A 22,291-nucleotide genomic window follows, 5' to 3' on the forward strand; every position below is an offset into this window, starting at 1 on the left:
CTGCCATTAGGAGCAGGCGTCCCCCAACCAGGGAGAGAGGATACACCCCACGAGGTAATCTCTGGTTTTTCCTTCAGGAACATGGAGAAGAAATGAGTAAGTGGGATGGAAAACCCACCTCCTCTTTAGCAGCCCGGATACGTGAACTAAAAAGAGGGACAACTACCACAAGAAGCTCATCTAAAGTCAACGCTGCCCCAGTCTCTCACGCACAGAATTCCAGACGGTATAGGGATGATAATATGACCGATCCTCTTGAAGGGACCTCAGGAGCATATTCACCGGAGGGAAGCAACATGTACCATGACCAGGAATAAAGGGGCCCTGCCTCTAGCCAGGTAGAGGAAAGGGATAATCGGATCTTTTGGACTGTGTGGATCTGATGGCCTGGCACATCTGACCCACAAAAATACACAGCTTTGGTTGACACCGGTGCTCAATGTACTCTGATACCATCAAGGTATGTGGGAACAGAACCAATTTCTATATCTGGGGTAACAGGAGGATCCCAGCAGCTGACTGTACTGGAAGATGAAGTGAGTTTAACTGGGAATGAGCGGCAGAAACACCCCATTGTGACTGGCCCAGAGGCCCCGTGCATTCTCGGCATAGACTATCTCAGAAATGGATATTTCAAAGACCCAAAAGGACATCATTGGGCTTTTGGGATAGCTGCTGTGGAGGCAGAAGATATCAGAAAACTGAGCACATTGTCTGGCCTCTCAGATGACCCCTCTGCCGTGGGACTGCTAAGAGTTGAAGAACAGCAGGTACCAATCGCCACAGCAACAGTGCACCATTGGCAATACCATACCAGCAGAGACTCTGTGGTTCCCGTCCATGAGATGATTCGTAAACTGGAGAGCCAAGGGGTGGTCAGCAAGGCCTGTTCACCTTTCAAAAGCCCTATATGGCCTGTGCATAAGTCCAGTGGAGAATGGAGACTGACGGTGGATTACCGTGGCCTGAATGAGGTCACGCCACCATTGAGCGCTGCCGTGCCGGACATGTTGGAACTTCAGTACGAGCTGGAGTCCAAAGCCGCAAAGTGGTACTCCACTATTGACATTGCCAATGCCTTCTTCTCCATTCCTTTGGCAGCAGAATGCAGGCCCCAGTTTGCTTTCACCTGGAGGGGTGTGCAATACACCTGGAACCGACTGCCCCAGGGGTGGAAGCACAGTCCCACCATTTGCCATGGACTGATCCAGACTGCACTGGAAAAGGGTGAGGCTCCAGAACATCTGCAATACATCGACAACATCATCGTGTGGGGAAACACAGCAAAGGAAGTATTTGAGAAAGGACAGAGAATCATCCAGATTCTCCTGGAAGCCGGCTTTGCCATCAAAAGGAGCAAAGTCAAGGGACCTGCCCGAGAGTTCCAGTTCCTGGGAGTAAAGTGGCAAGATGGATGACGTCAGATTCCCACCGAGGTCATCAATAAGATCACTGCAATGTCTCCACCGACCAGCAAGAAGGAAACACAAGCTTTCCTAGGCACCATAGGTTTTTGGAAAATGCACATTCCCTAGTACAGCCAGATCGTGAGCCCTCTCTACCTGGTTACCCACAAGAAGAACGATTTCCACTGGGGCCCTGAACAGCAGCAAGCCTTCGCCCAGATCAAGCAGGAAATTGCTCATGCAGTAGCCCTTGGCCCAGGGCTCTACTCTGCAGCCGGGAACTATGGTCCGTCCTGGAGCCTCTGGCAGAAGGTGCCTGGTGAGACTCGGGGTCGACCACTGGGATTATGGAGCCGAAGCTACAGAGGGTCCGAAGCCAACTACACTCCCACAGAGAAGGAAATCTTGGCCGCCTATGAAGGAGTTCAAGATGCCTCAGAGGTAATAGGCACAGAAGCACAACTCCTCCTGGCACTCCGACTACCGGTGCTGGGTTGGATGTTCAAGGGAAAGGTTCCTTCCATGCATCATACCACTGACACCACATGGAGCAAATGGATTGCTCTCATCACACAGCGTGCCCGTATTGGAAACCCTAATCGCTCTGGGATTCTGGAAATTATAACGAACTGGCCTGAAGGTGAGACTTTTGGATTATCTTCTGAAGAAGAGGAAGAGCAAGTGACTCGTGCTGAGGAAACCCCACCATATAATGAGCTACCGGAGACTGAAAGACGTTACGCCCTCTTCACTGATGGTTTCTGCCGAATTGTAGGCGCTAACCGGAAGCGGAAAGCTGCAATATGGAGCCCCACACGACGAGTTGCACAAGCTACTGAGGGACAATGTGGATCGAGTCAGGTTGCAGAGCTCAAAGCCGTCCAGCTGGCTTTGGATATTGCTGAACGAGAGAAGTGGCCGAGGCTCTATCTCTACACCGACTCATGGATGGTAGCTAATGCTCTGTGGGGATGGCTGGATCGCTGGAGAAAGGCCAGCTGGCAACGCAGAGGGAAACCCATCTGGGCCGCTGAGATTTGGCAGGACATCGCCACCCGAGTAGAGAAGCTAACCGTGAAGGTTCGACACGTGGGTGCGCATGTACCCAAGAGTCGGGTGAATGAAGAGCATCACAACAACGAGGTGGACCGAGCTGCCAAGGTGGAAGTATCTCAGGTGGATCTGGACTGGCAGCACAAGGGAGAATTATTCCTAGCTCGTTGGGCCCATGATGCTTCTGGTCATCAGGGGAGAGATGCAACCTACTGATCGGCCCGTGACCGAGGGGTGGACCTTACCATGGACAGCATCTCACAAGTCATCCACAGTTGTGAGACCTGTGCTGTAATCAAACAGGCCAAGTGGGTGAAGCCTCTGTGATACGGTGGACGATGGTCAAAGTACAGGTATGGGGAAGCCTGGCAAGTTGACTACATCACCCTTCCCCAAACCCACCAAGGCAAGCGCTACTGGATGGCTGGAGACCTACCCTGTGCCTCATTCTACTGCCCAGAACACCATCCTGGGCCTGGAAAAGCAAGTCCTGTGGAGACATGGCACCCCTGAGAGGATCGAGTCAGACAACGGGACTCATTTTAAGAACAGCCTCATCAACACCTGGGCCAGAGAACACGGTATCGAATGGATATATTATATCCCTTATCATGCACCAGCTGCCGGGAAAGTTGAACGCTGCAATACACTGCTTAAAACCACCCTAAAGGCACTTGGTGGGGGGACCTTCAAAAATTGGGAAGTGAACTTAGCAAAGGCCACCTGGATGGTCAGTACCCGAGGGTCCATCAATCGAGCTGGTCCCGCCGAGTCTGAACTCTTGCACTCAGTGGATGGAGATAGAGTCCCTGTGCTACACCTGAGAGGTATTTTAGGAAAGACTGTTTGGATTAATCCCACCTCAGGTAAAGGCAAACCCATCCGTGGGATTGTCTTTGCTCAAGGACCTGGTTACACTTGGTGGGTAATGCTGAAAGATGGGGAAACCCATCGTGTACCACAAGGAGACCTAATCTTAGGTGAGAACTGTGTGTAGGGTTCATTGTATACATATATGTGGGGGGGCGTGTGTAGAGTTTAAGGAAGGTATTGATTTGGGATGATGGAGGTGATAATAGAATAAGGGGTGGATTATGTCCTGGGGTTGCAGTGTATTCTATTTACTCCCCCCGCCCCTCCCCCACCCCCCCCAGACTGTCTTTCCGTTAATGGCCCGTCGATGCCTTGCAGCATGACTCATTATCCCATTGTGAGATGCTCCACCCAGAGGGAGAAAACCAGCATTCCATCCTGGATATAACCTGAGATTCTGAATACCAGAGACGCTCTCTTTTCCACCGGATTTCCAGAGGACAGGAGCTACTCAGCCACCACTGGACTTTTCTGAGGAAGAGCAGACCTTTTTTCTACAGGATCACTGCTTCGGGGGGACTGCAGCCACCATTCTACCAGACTGCTACCACCACCCTGATTAACAGGGTGTCAGGTTGTATCCTGACTCTGTTAGTTTAAGCCAGTGTTATCTGCCTTTATAATTTTTTTTTTCTTATTAAATTGTTATTCTGACTTGGTGTTTCCCACTAGTTTGTTTTCAAACTAGCACATTATTGTATTTTGAATCTAGCAACCAACTGCTACTCTAAAATTCCCTGTACAGCCCTGTACCAAGGCCAAAGGGATTGGTCATAATTGTTTAGTAGGAACAGTTAGAACCTAGGTAACAAAACACAAGGTGATTTGTAAACTGATTTATAATACATGTATAGGACTAGAAGAATGCAAGTAGTTGTCAAGGTCCAGGATTAATGGGAACTGAGGGCAGTAACTGTAACAGCTTGCAAGTACCTGACAAGAAAACTGTGTCCTTAAGTAAAAGGTAATTCCGGCAGGGGGAGATCGCGACCACTGACCCATGGACCACCTACTCACATTACACCCCAGAGCCATTTCTAGACATTTCTAACCTTTACGGCACAGAATCGGAAATAGGAGTAGAATATGTTAATGATTTCTTGGAAGTTGTATGTTTATGTATGGATAATGACTATGTATGAGTAAGTTCTATATAAGGTGTATGATTCTGGTGCTTGGCACGTGTTGTTGGTGAGAGCACTCCCCTACACGTCTGCCGTCAATAAAGAAGTGTCTGCTTATCTACATCACATTGGTGTCGATAAGTTATTTTTATCACGGTTTTCCATGACAGTTCTGACGACCCAGATAGGACCTCGCTGAGAGAGACTGGAGGAGTCGAGGACCTGATCGGTTCCAGCCGGCACTGAGGATTTCTTGGGGACACCCATCGATCCCCGATCCATAAGGCTCTTTGGGACATCCCCTGGATTTTGGTAAGACACCTCTTTTGTATTGGGATAAGGGGGTTAAAGTCCCACTTTTAGTGGGTTAGAGTCCCACCCGTGGAAAGTGGGTTAGAGTCCCACTGTATAAGTCTGCCTGTCAGACACGGCGAAAGCTGCACAGGGTTGGACCAAAGGATCCTAGTGTAAAGTGTATGCCTAGGCGTCTCCCATAAGACATAAGCGAAAGCTATTGCAGGGTTGGACAATTGTGGATTGGGAAACAAGAGAACCTATACACTATAGAGTTCTCAAAGGTAGTGCCTCTAACGAGAAGTTAGAAGTTTTTATGCACTCTAGTGTGGTACTGTTTATTTCCTCAGTTGAGTATTGTGTGGTAATTAAGGACTGTGTTATATTGTGTTACATACCTTTATTTATGGTAATAATTGTGGGAAGGTGTGAGTGTGTTTATAAGCGTGAGATGTGCAATTGAGCACGAAGCGAGTGCAGAGTTCGGATCCGCAGTTCTGTTATCCCACGAGGGGTGTAGCCAGAGAAGAATGAAGTGACAGACTTGAGTGATTGTAGATTGTGTTAAAAAGTAACTGAACCATGGCATCTAAGCTGACTCATTTGTTTAAAAGTAAAATTATGTATAATCTGGCTGCAAATGACAAAGTTCTGAAAACTTCTCTGTTAGGATGTTTATTAGCACACTGGGGAGATTTGCAGGATGATTTGCGAAAGAGTCAGATGATTGAATATAGTAATCACTGGTGGCCTCTGTATACTTTGGATGATCAGGAAAAAATGGCCCATGAATGGGACACTGGATTATAATACCATTTTGCAGTTAATGTTGTTCTGTAGAAGAGAACGGAAATGAAGTGCCACATGTTGATTTATTTTTCTATTTAAGACAAAAGAGGATTGGCAGAAGGGATGTAAGTTGATTAGTAGGGATAATTTAGTAATGGCTAGAACTTCTGATGATAAAAAGGTGAAAAAGTGTTGTTCAACATGTGAGCTTGGAAAAGATTGTTTAAAGGAAAGAATTGCTTCTGCTGAAAAGGATGAAGGGCCGGAATTAGATATATCCCTTCTGCAGAGAGAACGACATCGGGGGCGAGAATATAGAGAACAGGTAGAGGAACCTGGGAGTAGTGGGATAGAGGATGTGGATGAAGGGCCGTCTGAGGTTGTAATTCATACCCCTGTTCCTCGAAAGAACTCGGCAGCAGGTACAAACAATAGCTCCCCTGCAGCAGGGAGCTGGCAATGATGGGCCGGTGTATGTGAAAGTGCCTTTTCAGTGACGGATTTGATGGCTTGGAAGCAGGCAGCAGGAGTGTATAGAGAGGATCCTGAGAGAACAGGCAGAGTAGTAGATACTATCATCAGAACACAGAATCCGGATTGGAGTGATTTACAGGTGATGTTATCTAATTTGTTAGATGATACAGAAAACCAGATGGTATTGAAGGCTGGCAAAGCACAGGCAGAAGGGACTGTATTGAGTGGGACGACAGGTGGAATATTAGAGCAGAATTTTCCGTCTGGGGATCCGCAGTGGGATCCAAATAATGTGGAGCACAGAGAAAGACTGAGTCGGTATCAGAAATGGATTTTATATGGAGTTAAACATGCCATGCCTAAGTTTCTGAACTGATCTAAATTGTATGAGGTGAGACAAGGTAATAATGAATCTCCCCCAGCGTTTCTGGAAAGACTGAAAGAAGCTGCCAGGAAAAAAAAAAAAAAAACCAAACCTGATTTGAGAGTAGAAACAGAGGCAGCTCAGATATAATTGGCCTTGATTTTTATAGGACAGTCGGTATCAGATATAAGAAAGAAACTGATTGATAAATTTTTGAACTATAAAATTTTGGAGGAGTGTGAGTCTGAGTATAATACTCCTATTTTGCCAGTCAGAAAACCCTTGGGTGAATATAGGTTAGTGCAAGACTTGAGAGCAGTGCATCAAATACTTAAGGGTATGTATCCTGTAGCAGCAAATCCTTACACGCAGTTAACATCTTTAAAGGAGACTTACTAGTGGTTTACAGTGCTTGATTTAAAAGATGCTTTCTTTTGCATACCTTTTTAAAAAAAATAAAATTGTTTCCTTTTGAATGGGAAAAATCCACAAACTAGATGAAAGATGCAGCTGACATGGACAAGACTACCCCAAGGATTGAAAATAGCCCAAAAATTTTTGGAAATCAGCTGGCAAAGGAGCTTGAAACTGGGAACCAGGACAAACCAAAACCTGATCATTTGCTTTTACAGTATGTGGATGACACACTGATTGCTACAGAAGAAAGATTTACCTGTATACAGGTAACAATAGATCTTTTGAATTTTCTGGCACTGAATGGGTACAGGGTACCCAGGAAAAAAAAAAAAAAAAAAGCCCAAATAGCATGTCAGACTGTGATATATTTGTACTTTGAGATTTCAAAATGGCAGCAGCAATTAGGAAAAAAAACGCTAAGAAGACATTTGTGGTATACCTGAGCCAAAAAATATTCATTAACTCTGAGCATTCTTAGGAATGACAGGGTGGTGTCATCTTTGGATCATGAATTATGGTCTAATAGCTAAACTTGCTATATGAGGCCCAAAAGAACTCTCCTTTTATATGGGGCCCACAGCAACAATGGGCTGTCACAGAATTGAAACATGCTTTAATGTCTGCACCTGCCTTAGGACTTCTGGACTTAACCAAACATTTCCAGTTGTTTATTCATGAGAGGCAATGCCTCGCACTAGGTGTGCTGACTCAGCGGATGGGAAGCTGGACGCGGCTGGTTGGATATTTCTCCAAACATCTGGACACAGTGAGTAAAGGGTGGCCAAACTGCCTTTGAGCTGTGGCTGCAACAGTAATGCTCATACAGGAAACTCAGAAATTAACTTTGGGAAGCACAATAACAGTCTATGTCCCACACATGGTGATAACTGTTTTAGAACAGAAGGGGGGACATTGGCTATCTCTGAGCTGAATGATGAAGTACCAGGTAGTACTGACTAAACAAGATGATGTGAGCCTAAAAACAACTAACCTGGTAAATCCTGCAGTGTTTTTAAGTTCCACAGAGGAAGAAGGACAACTGGAGCAGGACTGCTTGGCTACTATCAAGTATATTTATTCCAGTCGAGAAGATTTGAAGGATGTACCATTGGAGCAACCAGACTAGGAATTGTATACAGATGGTAGCAGCTTTATGGCGCAAGGAGTTTGATACACTGGATATGCGGTAACAACAGACACCACAGTTATAGAAGCAAAGGCACTGACGAGTACCACATCAGCTCAGAAATCAGAACTCATTGCTTTGGTTTGAACCTTAGAACTAAGTGAAACAAAGTAAGTAAATATTTGGACAGACTCAAAGTATACTCTTGGGGTGGTACATGTCCATGGAGCTTTGTAGAAAAAAAAAAAAAAAAGGGGGGGGGGATTATTATCCTCTCAGGGATCAAATATTAAACATCAAAATGAAATTTCTACAATTATTACAGGCAGTTCAAAGACCAGATCAAGTAGCAATCATGTGCTGTAAAGCACACCAAATTGGGAACACAAAAGAAATTGTTGGAAACAATTTGGCTGACCGAACGGCAAAGAAAATAGCAAAGGAACAAGCATTCCAAATGGCATTAATTCCTCCAAAACAGTTACCCCTCATAGACGAATAGTAGTTCCACCTTTGTTAATGAAAGAAATAATGCAAACCAAACATCAAGAATGTCATCAGGGAGCAGAAGCTTTAGTAACTTCTTTACAAAAACAAGTTATATCTGTTAAAATGATGGACATGGCTAAATTAATAACTGCAAAATATGAAGTATGGTTTAAAAAAAATAAATAATCCAGTAATCAAGAAAAGAGTTCAAATGGGTAGGTTAAAATTTGTTACAGAACCTGGAGATTATTGGCAAGTAGATTTTTCAGAATTACCTAGGCAAAATGGGTACCGATACATCCTGGTGGGTGTTGATACTTCTACAGGATGGCCAGAAGCTTTTCCCTGTCGCACCACACAAGTCAATGAAGTAGTAAAGTGGTTACTATGAGAAATAATTCCAAGATTTAGAGTTCCTATTGGAATTTCGTCTGACAGAGGTCCACACTTTGTTGCAGAAATAGTCCAAAACGTTAGCAAAATTCTGGGTATCCCTTGGGATTTGCACACTCCATGGAGGCCACAATCCAGTGGGAAAATAGAAAGAATGAACCAGACTTTAAATAGGCAAATAAGTAAGATCTGTCAAGAGACCAATTTAAAGTGGCCTCAAGCACTTCCATTGGCATTATTACGAATCAGAGTACAACCAAAGAGTGGAACCTCAGTCAGTCCTTATGAACTACTGTATGGAAAACCTTAAGAGTCCCTAGAACCAAATCCAAACATACATGTAAAAGGAAAACAGGATGTGTATAACTATTTGCTTTCTTTAGGAAAAACTTTGACTGAGATCCGGAGCGCAGCGGTGTAGCATAGACCATTATCCTTAGAAACTCCAGTGCATGACTTTAAACCAGGAGATTATGTCTATGTGAAAACGTGGACTTCCGAACCTTTGCAGGAACATTGGAAAGGACCTTTCCAGGTACTGTTAACCACCTTCATGGCTATCAAGATTGCAGAATCAGATGCTTGGATACACTATACTCGGGTGAAACAGGTGCCTGCTCCCTGGAAAATTATAAGCTGTGATCCAAAGACTTTAAAACTGGCTCTGAAACATGTCTCATATTTTATATCAGTTTGTGATTGTTCCCCTTATATTGGCTTGGAAGGTGATGCTGGTGAGATCATGGGTTGATTTGGTGGCTAGGAACAAAAGGCAATCAAATACAGAACAATTAATTAACATTCCTAAAGGAATGCCTGAAGAAAATTTGATGTTAGGATTGATTAAGGGATTTGCCAATTTGCAGAATGTTACGCAAATTACTGCCTGTTTACCAATACCAAGAGCAGTAGGTAAATCTATTCCTTGGGGAATCTTAATTATGAATTTGACCAATCTGGAACATAAAAATAAGACTACTTACTGCAAACAAAAGCCAGTGATTCAATGGTATAAACAAGTGAAGGTTATTAGGAAACAATGGAAATCACCAGGAAAAAAATCAGACTGTGAGAAACTACTAAATTATGACTTTGTAACAGGGTCTCAACCTAGTGCTTTGGATCGAGTTCCCCTCCCAGGAGGCCCAAACCCTAATCTAGGATGGTGTTCATATGATGAACAAATTAAAAACAATGTGAGCAGGAGCATCATGGAATGGCAGTGTAACAAAACTGGGCAAAGTACCCAAAACCAGGCACGGTGGGACTCGGTATGGTCTATGTCCATATTCTCATGATTTCAGTACATGGCCAGAACCCCTTGGTGTTTTACTTGGGAGAGTACCTGGATTAACAGAGTGTTTGCAATCCTTCCCTTGATAGTAGATAAAGGCACTACCCGACTAGAAAAGGAGCATGTAGTACCATGGTGGAAATGTGAAAAGGTATATGATTGCAGCAATGCAAACTTAATAATTCGAAGAATTCCTCATTTGGCAGATGCTCTGAAGTTTGGTTCTTATTGTCAAGGGTTTTATAATAACCTCACCATGACTAGCATCTTTACACCCAGAAGAGGATACTTTTTTAGTTGTAAAATCTACCATTCAGAGTCCAGGGCACTTAGTTTCGGCATTAAGTGATGGCACCTGGACACCCCACTTACCAGTAGATGGTAAGGTGAAACAAATTACTTTAGGCCTGCCAACATTGTGTCTGATTTGGAAGAAATCACCATTCAAGGGCTCCCTGGAAATTTTAAAATTACAACGAATTAAAAGGTCTGAAACAGATGATGACACCTGGAATGAACCATCAACAGGAGTAAAAATTGGCTGGGCTTTAGAGTCTATTTGAATCCAATAGCGTCCTATAGGAATAGAGAATGGCTTTATCACTTAACAGGACAAGTAGAAAAATTGGCCAGTGTTACAAAAAAAGGATTTAAAGAATTAAACATCCAATTACAGGCAACTTCCCGAACGATACTTCAAAACGGGATGGAATTAGACATGCTTCTGTTAAAGGAGCATGGAGTATGTGGATATCTCAAGGATAGATTAGATCCTTGCTGCATTCATATTCCATATGTCACTCAGGATGTAGAGCATGATTTAGATCTATTAGGTAAAATTTTAAAAAAATCAAAACAAAACAAAACAAAAGCCAGAAACAATTCGAGAAGATTATGTCAGAAGATTGGCTAGGAAAAATTTTTAGTGGATTAGGATGGAACTTGAGCTGTTGGCTGAAATCCCTAATCAAAACTCCATTTTTGCTACTAATTGTCCTTTTGATGATGATGTTGGTGTATGCCTGTCTTAAAAGACAGTTTACTAATAGACTTGCAATACATCGTAGAACTATGAGAGAAGTACCCACTATGCCACCAGACTACAGCCCGCCACCACCATCATCTGGCAAGACAAACTTTGGCTTCGAAGATGAAAACGAATAAAAGGATGAAAGTATTGAAATGATTTTCAACACTTTCAAAGGGGGGAAATGTTACTGATTTTATTATCAACTGAAATTAAATTATGTTTGATTTTAATATAAGTATAGAATTGAGAGATATTTTACATTTATTGTATTTTGAATCTAGCAACCAACAGCTACTCTAAAATTCCCTGTACAGCCCTGTACCAAGGCCAAAGGGATTGGTCATAATTGTTTAGTAGGAACGGTTAGAACCTAGGTAAGAAAAACACGAGGTGATTTGTAAACAGATTTATAATAGATGTATAGGACTAGAAGAGTGCAAGTAGTTGTCAAGGTCCAGGATTAATGGGAACTGAGGGCAGTAACCGTAACAGCTTGCAGATACCTGCCAAGAAAACTGTGTCCTTAAGCAAAAGGTAATTCCGGCAGGGGGAGATCATGACAACTGACTCATGGACCACCTACTCACATTACACCCCAGAGCCATTTCTAGACATTTCTAACCTTTACTGCACAGAATCGGAAATAGGAGTAGAATATGTTAATGATTTCTTGGAGATTGTATGTTTATGTATGAATACTTAATGACTATGTATGAGTAAGTTCTATATAAGGTGTATGATTCTGGTGCTCAGCACGTGTTGTTGGTGAGAGCACTCCCCTACACGTCCGGCCGTCAATAAAGAAGTGTCTACATCACATTGGTGTCGATAAGTTTTTATCTCGGTTTTTGGTGACACAGGTAGCTGCCCTCAATTGGCAAAATGCCTCTCCCTCTTCTGCTGCCATGTGTTGGGGCTGTGGATGAGTCACAGCTCCAGTGACACAAAAAGACAAGCTACTGCACCATGTCTCCACAGCCAGGGGTATATGATGACTGAGTTTTGTTTGTTGTGATTTTCCTGTCAACCTGAAGTCCTACGGAAACAAGGTTTGTAAAATTACTCCATCTGCATGCATTTCTGCTTGTACCCAGTGCCCAATAACTTCTAAGGCTTTTTCTCAGAAACAGTGAAATCTGACAGAGGATTACTAGCCTCAGAAGTGAAAGAAGTTTCTATAATTTTCCCAAAAATAAGTGGCCAGGGTAAATGAAGGAGATTTTATTAATATTCTCACCCATGAAAAAAATGAATCTGCACTAGCTGGAGTTTATCTGTCCTGCTTTGTCCTCATCTAGGAGGATCTGAATACAGCTGGAAATGTTTGCAGTGCTTAAAAATACCTCAGAATCCTGGTGGGAGGGGGGTCTATCTCTGCTCTGCCAGCCCCACTTACCCTGTCGCTAATGTTTTATACCAGTCTTCATAAATCCAGCACACTTCTTTGTATATGTGCCAGCATGAATGCTGTCATTAACACCCAGCAACCTGATGTTCTCAAACCAGATGACACCTGAAGAACAGAAATCTGCATGCCAGGATCTCCTCAAAGAGCATGGATAACAAGACCTCTGTCTCGATCCAATATTGGGGAGGGTTCTTAAACAATCCGAAGAGCGAGATTAAGACACAAATGAGGTCAGATGCCGTACACCTTATGAACTTTATTTTCTATAACAACTGATAAGCGCGATAGTACAGAGAGGAAAAGAAAGGAAAACGTCAGAATCCCTAAGCAAGAAAATAATAGAGATGCAGCTAATTACCACCACCACGACCAGGGATCCAGCGATGTTCTGTCAGCTCGGTCCCGGTGCCGATGATGATGGTCCACACTCCTGGCTCCGCCAAAGTCTCAAGCATCCGTTAACAGGCATCCAGCAACAGGCAATAGGCAACAAGCATCTTCTGAGAGGAGTATGCAGTCTGTCCTTTTATAGTCCCCATCCCCATGATTTAGTCCGCCCATTTTCACAGGGCTCATTGTAATATGTGCTGCCCCGTGGTCCTCCATGCATGCATGCCCAGGTATTTATGGTGGTCATGCTGGCGGGGGTGAACCTGTGGTGCCTTCACCCTCTACACGTCTTCCTCGCTGCCTACCGTCTCGCACCATCTACCTGGCTCATGCACTGGTGTAGCTTGGTGGTCGCTACCAAGGCTGCTGTTGTTCTAGCCTTGGGCGGATGTCGTGGTTTTGTCGGGGACTATTTGTCTCCTTCAAGGCATACTCCTTCACAATAACAGGATGCTGAGGCCAAGAAGTGGTAGTCGCAAAGCAGCAATGTTGAGACAAATGAAGTCCAAACAGTCCCTTACGATCTCCTACAGCTGTGTCCCAAGGAGAAGTCTTCATTTAGCTGGGGCAGTGGAGAAGTGGGTATTACAACACACTGAAGTACAGCATCAGGTCTTGTCTTGGTGTGCAGGTTTAACCCCTGCTGGGATCGGAGAGCACGTTGCTGTTGCCCTTCCCCCACCCGCAGCCGGTCGGGCTGGAAGTTAAACACAGACCCCGGCTAAAATAAGAAGAAATTTAATACAACAGTGTGATAAAGCAATCTGAATAGCAGCAGTGGCAATGATAACAACAATAAACAGCAATAACAGTGAACAAGACAAAAGATATACAAAGAAATACCGCAAAATGGTCAGGGAGCAAGCCCGCTGTGTGTATGGCAACCCCCAAAACCCAAAGTGAAAGTAAAAGGGCTCCATCCCTGGACCTGACGTCAACATGGTATGAATAACCCGGCTGGAGATCCCTTCCCCCTCTCTCTTTGCTGGGGAAAACTTGACCCTATCCCAGCTGAACCAGGACACTTGGCTACTACCAGTCTTTAAGGATTATGGTAAACATAACAAACTGAAATAAGGATCATTACTGATCTGAGGAAAGCAAAGAAAAAAAAGCAAAAAAAAAAAAATCTCGACAAAGTTGTGGGGCCCCTTAAAAAACGCTAGCCCTCAGGCAATGTTAAGTAGATAACATTCTTACAGAAAACAAGATAGATAGTAAACTAATCCCTGTCTTTGACATAAAGGGGGACCCATACCAGCTAAAGGACTTACTTCCTGGGACATCTTGATAGACACAAAAGTTCCAATTAACAAAACAAACAGGTAAAAAGCTGACTCTACAACCTGGAGAGGAGCCAAAGGTCCAGAGAGCATGCGCAGGAAGCAAAGTTGAAAAGTTCATGAAGAGAAAGGAGACATCTGGACTTTGCTTAACAGCGGGACACCGTGAAGAGGACCACATACTTCTCCCCTTGAATAATTATAATAATCACACCTATTCCCTGAACTAATTGTAATAACCCAGCCCTTCCTAATGAATATGTATGTCATGTTGTAATAAATATCTACTTGCCAGAGACGGTGTGCAAGCTTTGTGGAGAAATCCCCTTGCACCCCAGCCAGAATAAACATGCCTGCTTTATAACTCTCTCTGAGTTGTAGAGTTTGTTTCCGTGCCTCATTTTAGCACCCCAGATGGAACACTCTCTACTCGGCTGCTGGAACGACTGAGGGGCGGACGTCCTAGGTGCACCCTAAGCTCTCCTCGGAGGAACTCCACTCTCAGCTGTTCACTGAGGGGGCAGACAAGAACCATCTAAATTGCGGACAAAGGTATGTTTATAAGTTGGTGGGCTGCTGGTAAGGCGTGCAGAGACGTCTGGCGCACAGCGTAGTCCCTGGAGGGTACCCGTTTGGGTTTGGGGGCACTACGGGAAGGGTTTTGCTTGTAGGTCTTTGGGGCAAACTATCTATGACTGGTATATAAGAGGTAGTTTACGTTTGGGCAGAGTGTCGGTAAACTACTGACATCCTGCGTTGGAAATCCTACCCCGCCCTCCTGGGCTTTCAGAAATCTCTTATTGAAAGGCATTACACAGGGAAGTTGAAAGTCACATAATGCGAGCCTTGCACAGACCTCTTATAAGAGAGGAACGCAAGCAAGATAGCTATCATTAAAATTTTACATCAATGTGGCTATAATTGGGATATTTGTGATAGCCACTTAAGATTACTGAGATGCACTTAAATGATTAGAGCACTTAAATTGTTACATCTTGCACTGTGCACTAAGTGTTGGTTTACATTAACTGGTTTTGTCTTTGTGGCAAATAGTTAATGGTTTATGATTTATGCTACACACGGACTTGTTGTTTTATCTTTGGTATATTTTGTGGTATGAGTGAAAAGCGTGACGGGCCCTTTAAGTGTGATAGAGTGCTTGTGTACCTGAGAGACTAAGTGCCTTCAGAGTAATAGAGTGCCTGTGTGTCTGTGTGCCTGCATGCCTGCAGGGTGTGAGTGAGATGCAGCATCGCAGTGAAGCGAGTGTGGAGTCCTGATCTGCAGTTCTGTTATCCCGCGAGGGTTGCGGCCAGAGATGAACAAAGCGAATGGCAGACTCTGTAATGGTGTTAACTGAACCTATTGTCAACTGCTGGTGTCCTATACACGGGTGTCGGGATTTTTCATGTTACCCAATCTTTGTTATTGAGTGTTTTACTTGTGACAATTATGTTTGGGATGGGTTTGGGAATGATTTTTATTGTGAAAATTGTAAAGCACTGGTCAGATTGGGACAGAATAGAGTGCTCGGAAGAGCTCATACAACTAATTTGTGGAAATTTAGATAGTGTAAAGAATCAGTAAAAGAATTCTTTAATGGAGGTCTGAGACTGTATGGACAGGACAAGTTAATATTCCTTAGTACAGAGCATGTCCTAGTGCCTTCCTGCTGTGTCATCGGTGTTGCTTGCTTGTGTGTTTGTTCGGTGTCTACTTTAGCGAGGAGGCTGTGATTCTGTGTCGGTTGTTTGGAGTCGGGGTGTATGCGCTGTGTTGGGAGGGACCTCTCAGAACACAGGGATGCAGGTTGGAACTTACGTGCTGCCTCCCTGAGAGGACCACTCCCCTGCTTTATACATGAACAGGGTTCTCGGGGAACAGAAAGCATCTAATTAAGGTGCAACATCCTAAGAGTGAATAGGGGGAAGACTGGATAGTAATATTTTTTGTGTTAATTAAGGTATGGCCTCCTGAGAGAGAAAAGGGGAAAAATGAATATTAATGTGTGACCCTCTCAGGATAACTCCTTTGTATTAGGAGGTGGTGGGAGGTAGCATTCCAATCACTGCCCAGACTCAGGTTCAGCTATACAGGCCCCATTCAGAAAAGCGATGGGACTGGGAAGAATAACCTGAATTAAAGCCTCCTTTAGTATGAATAAGTTTAGACGCTTGGAAGGAGGTAGTGACAAACTACCAGGATGACCCACAAAGTGACACAAAAAGATTTGAACTAAGACCCTGATTAGAAAGATATAGACTTAATGCTAAATGCTATGATGTAAATAGATAAACAATTGGTTTTGAAAACAGCTAGCCTCTTACTCTGTTTTGAACCAACATTTAACACCTATGGACAAAGATTTTATAACTGTGGTTGGAGCAACTGGCCAGACTGAAAAGGCTTTCTTTATGCAGCCTATAAAGTATAAATTACGAAAACAAAAAGGTATATAAGTTTCTTTATTTGCCTTGATTCCCTAAACCATTATTAGGGAGAGACCTGTTAGAACAACTAGGAACAAGGATTGGTTTTAGTGCCAAAGGAACTGAGTTTAAAATAAAGGAAGACCAATTAATCAAACTTTTAAGTTTGTCTTTATTACAGACTGAAAAGGAGAGCACAATACCAACAGAAATTCTGGACCAGGTATATCCAGGAGTGTGGGCTTCTGGAATACCAGGTAAGGCTAAGAATGCCAAATTAATAGAAATCAAATTGAAACCAGGAGCTGCTCCAGTGAGGATTAAACAATATCCTTTGTGTGCAGAAGATCAGATAGGGTTTAAAAAAAAAAAAAGATAAATTTTTGCAATTCGGACTGTTAATTGAATGCAAACCAGGGTGTAATATCCCTGTCTTTACTTATAAAAGAAAAGAAATCTGATGGCAAGTGTTATAGATTAGTTCAGGATTTAAGGACAATAAACAAAATTGTATAAGACCTATATCCTATAGTGGCAAATCTTTATACTTTGTTAACTAAATTAAAAGGAGTTCAAATATGATTTACCATATTGGATCTAAAAGATGCCTTTTTCTGCCTGGCCTTAGCAAAAGAAAGCCAGAAGCTATTTTCTTTTGAATGAGGAAACCCTGATACAGAACAAAAGTTAAGGCTGTACTCATACATTAACTGTGCCTTTCCCTCTCTCCAGTACAAGTTACAGGATAACATTAGAATCTGATTTGGCATATAGGGACTGCTCAATGCACAAAGCCGAGTATTTTAATGTGATATCTAAACTCTGGTCTTGGATACATAACATGAAAGTTTCATTTCTTATAGCCCTGGCCTTCACAAACAAATTCTTTGAAATACAGGTGCTCAATTCTTAAATCAGGGAGGCAACAGAATGGCTTGAAGTAATTCTAGTTTATGTTTTCGTAAGATTCCCAGGCACAGTCTATTCTGGTCACCTCCTCTTCTCTCCTAGCACAGGACCTATAGCATCTGCACAGGTGACAGTTGTTCTATATGCAGGGTGAGTGCAATACTGAAATTACCACAGATCAGGTCAGGAATGAAACAAACTGGCAGACCTCCCATGGAGTTGCCTGGGCTAGGATGTCACATGAAATTCTCTGGTTTATGAGCACCAAACACACAGAAAGAACAGAAGTGAAACCAACTCGTCTCTGGGGACCTGTGTCATCTGTGCAAGAAATGCTTGACTGGGAATTTTGTGTTTCCTTAAAAGCTAATAATATTAGAAAGTTCTAAGAAGTATTTGGGAGGGGATTTCTTAGAAAATAAATTACTTTTTGCCCAAGGATAGTACACTATTCCCATGGTAAATACTTGTAGAGCCTACAGACAAAACCAGGATTTACGTATCTTCTACAAAATGCCCTCCACTAACAGCATTTTCTGTTGTTCACACACTTTCAGATGCTTTCTGCAAGTCAAAACACATGAAACCATTGCACTTGGTAGAATTACAAGAATGGACCTGAGGTTTTTTTCTATGCAGCTGAAGTTTGGGCTGCGAGATCTGCAAGGCGGAGGGAGTCAGGTGAGACTTTGAAAAGTTTATACATAAGCATATGCTCTCTTTCAGTGCCAGATTTCCTGTACAGCCCCACTTGTACTGTCATCTACTGCCCTCTACGAATAAACCTGTTATGTTACTCTGTTGCTTATGTACAAACTTTCCTGACTGACAGCAAATCTGTAGGTTATCCAGAAATAATATAAGTCATTCTCTTAGAGCACAGAATTGCAAACCTCTGTTTTAAGTATTGGCCAAACTTTTTCTCCCCCCCCACCCCCACCCCCACCCCCCCCGTATTATTTACTTACTTTAATAAATAATCTAGGCTCTTGGCAAATATATTGCTTTTATTATGCCAAGCAAAGAGATCAGCCCATATTATTCTTCCACTTTCCAACATCTTCATCTCACAAACAATACAAGAATCAGGAACAAAGACTGGCGCATCCATAACAGAGACAAGACATGGCTGACATGTTAAGATGTGTGACAAAAGGGGGACTTGACACTGTGCTCAATGCACACTTGGATTTGCTACTTTTGAGGTGCTAACAGTAAATGCCATAGAACTCTATTTAATCAGCCATACCTCCTGTTATCAGTGGTAATGCTCAGCACTTCAGCAATTATCTCTTGTTTATCCCTGGCCCCCTGGAAAGTTATGGGACTGCTGCTTTCCACATGCAGGTTGTGGGGGAATGGGTTTTTGTGCAAGACCTCTGATGGAGGCTGACCTGAGAGCAGAGCAAACAGGGGCCAGGGTTAGAAATTTTTTCTCCCACAAGATTTGTCTGAAATGGCTCTGCTAAAGACATGTCTTCTTGCTGGCTGCAGATGGACTAAATTCAGAGATAACATCAGTGATTGAGATCTAGGGGATTTATTCAAGGTGAATTTAGGAAACTGAAGGTTTTTTTACAATGTTGTTCTCCTTTCATATCACCAAAAGAAAGGTTTTTTTCCACTGTATTTAAATGTATCAATCCATACTATTATTTGAACTACTACTAAAATGAGGAGATCCTTAAGGTACAGACCAGACTTTATTTTAATGTTGCCCAGCTTGATATCTTGGCTAATGAACCAGGCTCCAAGATATTTTCACAATACAAGCACATAAATCAGAGTACTTTCTCCTTTTTTCTTCCTTTTTGCAATCAGCCAAAATCATCCTTCCACTAAGTAAGTACATAGAAACACAGAAGGCAGGACAACTGGTGGCCCAAAGGACAAGCAATTTAAAGTTATGGTGGACTTAGTGCTCAGCTAGTTCTCACTGATGCTGTGAATGCAAGCATGCTTCCCTTAAGTGATATGCCCACGTTTTACACACATTGTATATTTATAGATTCACATATGTGCACAAGAATAAATCTTACAGATGAAAGGCAGCCACTTGTTGGGTGTAATGCAGAAGCTGGTAATTGCCACAGACCTTTTGCTTCTCCTCTGAACAAGCAGGAATGCCCAGGGTGCATGTGTAGGGACACAGCTAATGCTTCACACAGTCAGTGACAAGGGTGTCCCTCTCATTGATGGGACTATGAGGCAAAACTCCAAACCAAGTACAAAAAATGTGTCTGAGCCAAAATACACCATGACCAACGCAACTTCCATTGAACTCTGTGGACCTTGGATTAAATCCTAGAACTATTACGGTGTTTTTCATTGCTCATGCTGATTTTTTTCTACCATAATTCCTTCAATACTTAAAATTGCTAATTCAATGAAATCTGCAGTTTATATGCCCAGCTCAAGTACATCTTTCGAAACACAGGACTTCTTCATAAACCCCTCCTACTATATCCTGAGATGAGGCAGAAGAGACGATCTAATGATATGGAGGTTAGGATGTGGCATTCCTACCTCCCTAAGAACAACTGCATGAAAGCCTGAAGAAACTTTTCTAGAAAGATGTGGGATGTGTTACAGGATACAGGTCTCTTCTTAGGCTTAAAGAAACTCACAGCACTTTAAAAATATTGCCAATAAGTTCATCCCACTTTCATAGCATCACTGGGACCTACTCAACTGAATATGAGTCACTTTTATTTCCAGAAGTGCTTCACAGTATAGCAGCATGAGTAGGCTTAGAAAACTATGAGTCACAGCTGGCACAACTCATAACAGGTCAGTGAAATGGCATGAGATTGTCAAGGAACATTTCCAGAAAACAATTATTAACAAACAGCTATTCACATTTGTTATCAGAGTTATTATATCAGAGAAAAAATACTAGTTTAATGGCTAGTTTAAGGGGGAAGGGGTGGGGGGATTAACTAAAGAATGGTTAAAAGGGCACATAAGGGGACACTGACATATGCTATGCTGAACCCACACAGTACCCAGGCTTTGTTCCTCTGATCAGAATATTTTACAAGAACCAATATGTAGTACCTGGACTGTCAGCTGTGGTCTACCCATGTTGGCATCCCCCAGTCAACCCATATTAACTACCACAATAGGTATGTTAAATAACAAACATATACAAGGTCACTATCTGGATGCATTTTTATAAGCCTGCCTGTGTTATCCTTCAGCCTGTCATGAGTATTCTAAAAAACATCAGTACATGAATCCACACTACCAAATCAAAACCTAACAGTCAACTACAAATACCTATCCTGGGAGCCTGACAAACCTGTATTTTGTTGCTGAAATTGCTATTTAGCAGTACTCACTATTTCAAAAGATAACTTGCCCCTTCCTCCTGCTATCATGGAGTGGTATCCTGGATACCTCAGCCACTTTCCTGCCACTCACAACAGGAAAACACCTGGCAAACTGTGAAAGTACATCCTGGCAAGCATCAGCAAGGTTGATGGTTGATACACAGTAACTACTGTGTATTCCTACACAACCCTTTTACTTATAGATACTTGCATCAACAGATGTGTAAATTAATTATTGCATGAGGAGGCCAGCATTTCAAAATCAGACCATCTGGCCCATGCAAACTTATTTGTCTTAGCCCTACACATGCCATTAACTATTAATACCCAAGCATACATCATGGGAAAAGTCTAACAAAATAAAATCAATTGTTAAATCCACTAAATTAGGGCATCCATCACCCCATGCTAATCCAATTATACTCAGCTCTGTTAATTATGCACTTTTTTCAGTTCTTGGTCTAAAAAAGGATTTTTTTTTTTCCTAGTAAAAGAAAACATCAGTCCAGTTGAAACAACAACAACAAAAAGGGAATTTTTTTCCAGCAGCTTGACTGAGCTGGCCTGATTGATGGCTCTGATAAAGTGGTCCATGCAACAAGCAGTACATGTTAAGATGTTAGCCCCTGTTGGTTTCATCTGAGTATTTTTTTTTTATTTTTTTAAAATAGTCTCTTATCCTTTTTTGTTTGTTTGTTTGTTTTTGTGTTTTGTTTTGGTTTGGTTTTTGTCCTACGTGAATAGGATTTGTGCAAGGTTTTAAAACTTTGAGCTATGCACACAAAATGGAAAGGCAGAGGGTTACAATGTAAAGCAGTACGTGAAAATATCGGTGCTACTGCCCTTGGGGTAAAAAGCAAACAGCAGCAACAGAAATTATCTCTTCTCAAAGCTTATAGGTAAAGACAAAGAATCGTGTGTATGTGTATGTATGTTCATACATATATACAAAAACCCTCATATACGTGATTATCCACACACATTTCTAATCATTACTGTTCTTTAAAGTGGCATGCAAATGAATGGAAACTGCTGTTGACTTCTAAGCACAGTAAAATAAACAAACAGAAAATTACCACACAGGCTGTAAATGTTGCCTGAACAATAAGAGCAAATAAAAGTGTCAATAAATATAATCATTCTTTTTAATCACATAATGACCACAACCAGAAGTTTTAATGTATCTATTTGAATTTGTTTATCCAATTGTTCTCAACTCAATCAGATCTCAGAATATGAATACTTGTGTTGTAATCAGACAAAGCCAATTTTTATACAAATATATAATTTTATGTGGGTTCAATCAATTTAGGGTGGGAAGCAATAGGCAAAGCAGCGCTACGTGCATGGAGAGCCGCAGCTCTGCCACACACACACCGAGTTCCAAAAAACAGAGGTTTTTTATACTTCTGTG

At 42.5% G+C, this 22,291-nt stretch overlaps 1 long non-coding RNA gene across 1 annotated transcript in view; it reads left to right on the forward strand.

Annotated features, from left to right (window-relative positions):
* Positions 1–14,529: 14,529 nt before the first annotated feature.
* LOC141958507 (uncharacterized) overlaps positions 14,530–22,291 on the forward strand; it is a 66,544-nt gene continuing 58,782 nt past the window's right edge. The window contains exon 1 of the long non-coding RNA XR_012633285.1: positions 14,530–14,759. This is a non-coding gene — a long non-coding RNA (uncharacterized LOC141958507). The remainder of the gene's footprint in view (positions 14,760–22,291) is intronic.

This window comes from Athene noctua, chromosome 3, assembly GCF_965140245.1.
Source record: "Athene noctua chromosome 3, bAthNoc1.hap1.1, whole genome shotgun sequence".
NCBI lineage: Eukaryota > Metazoa > Chordata > Aves > Strigiformes > Strigidae > Athene > Athene noctua.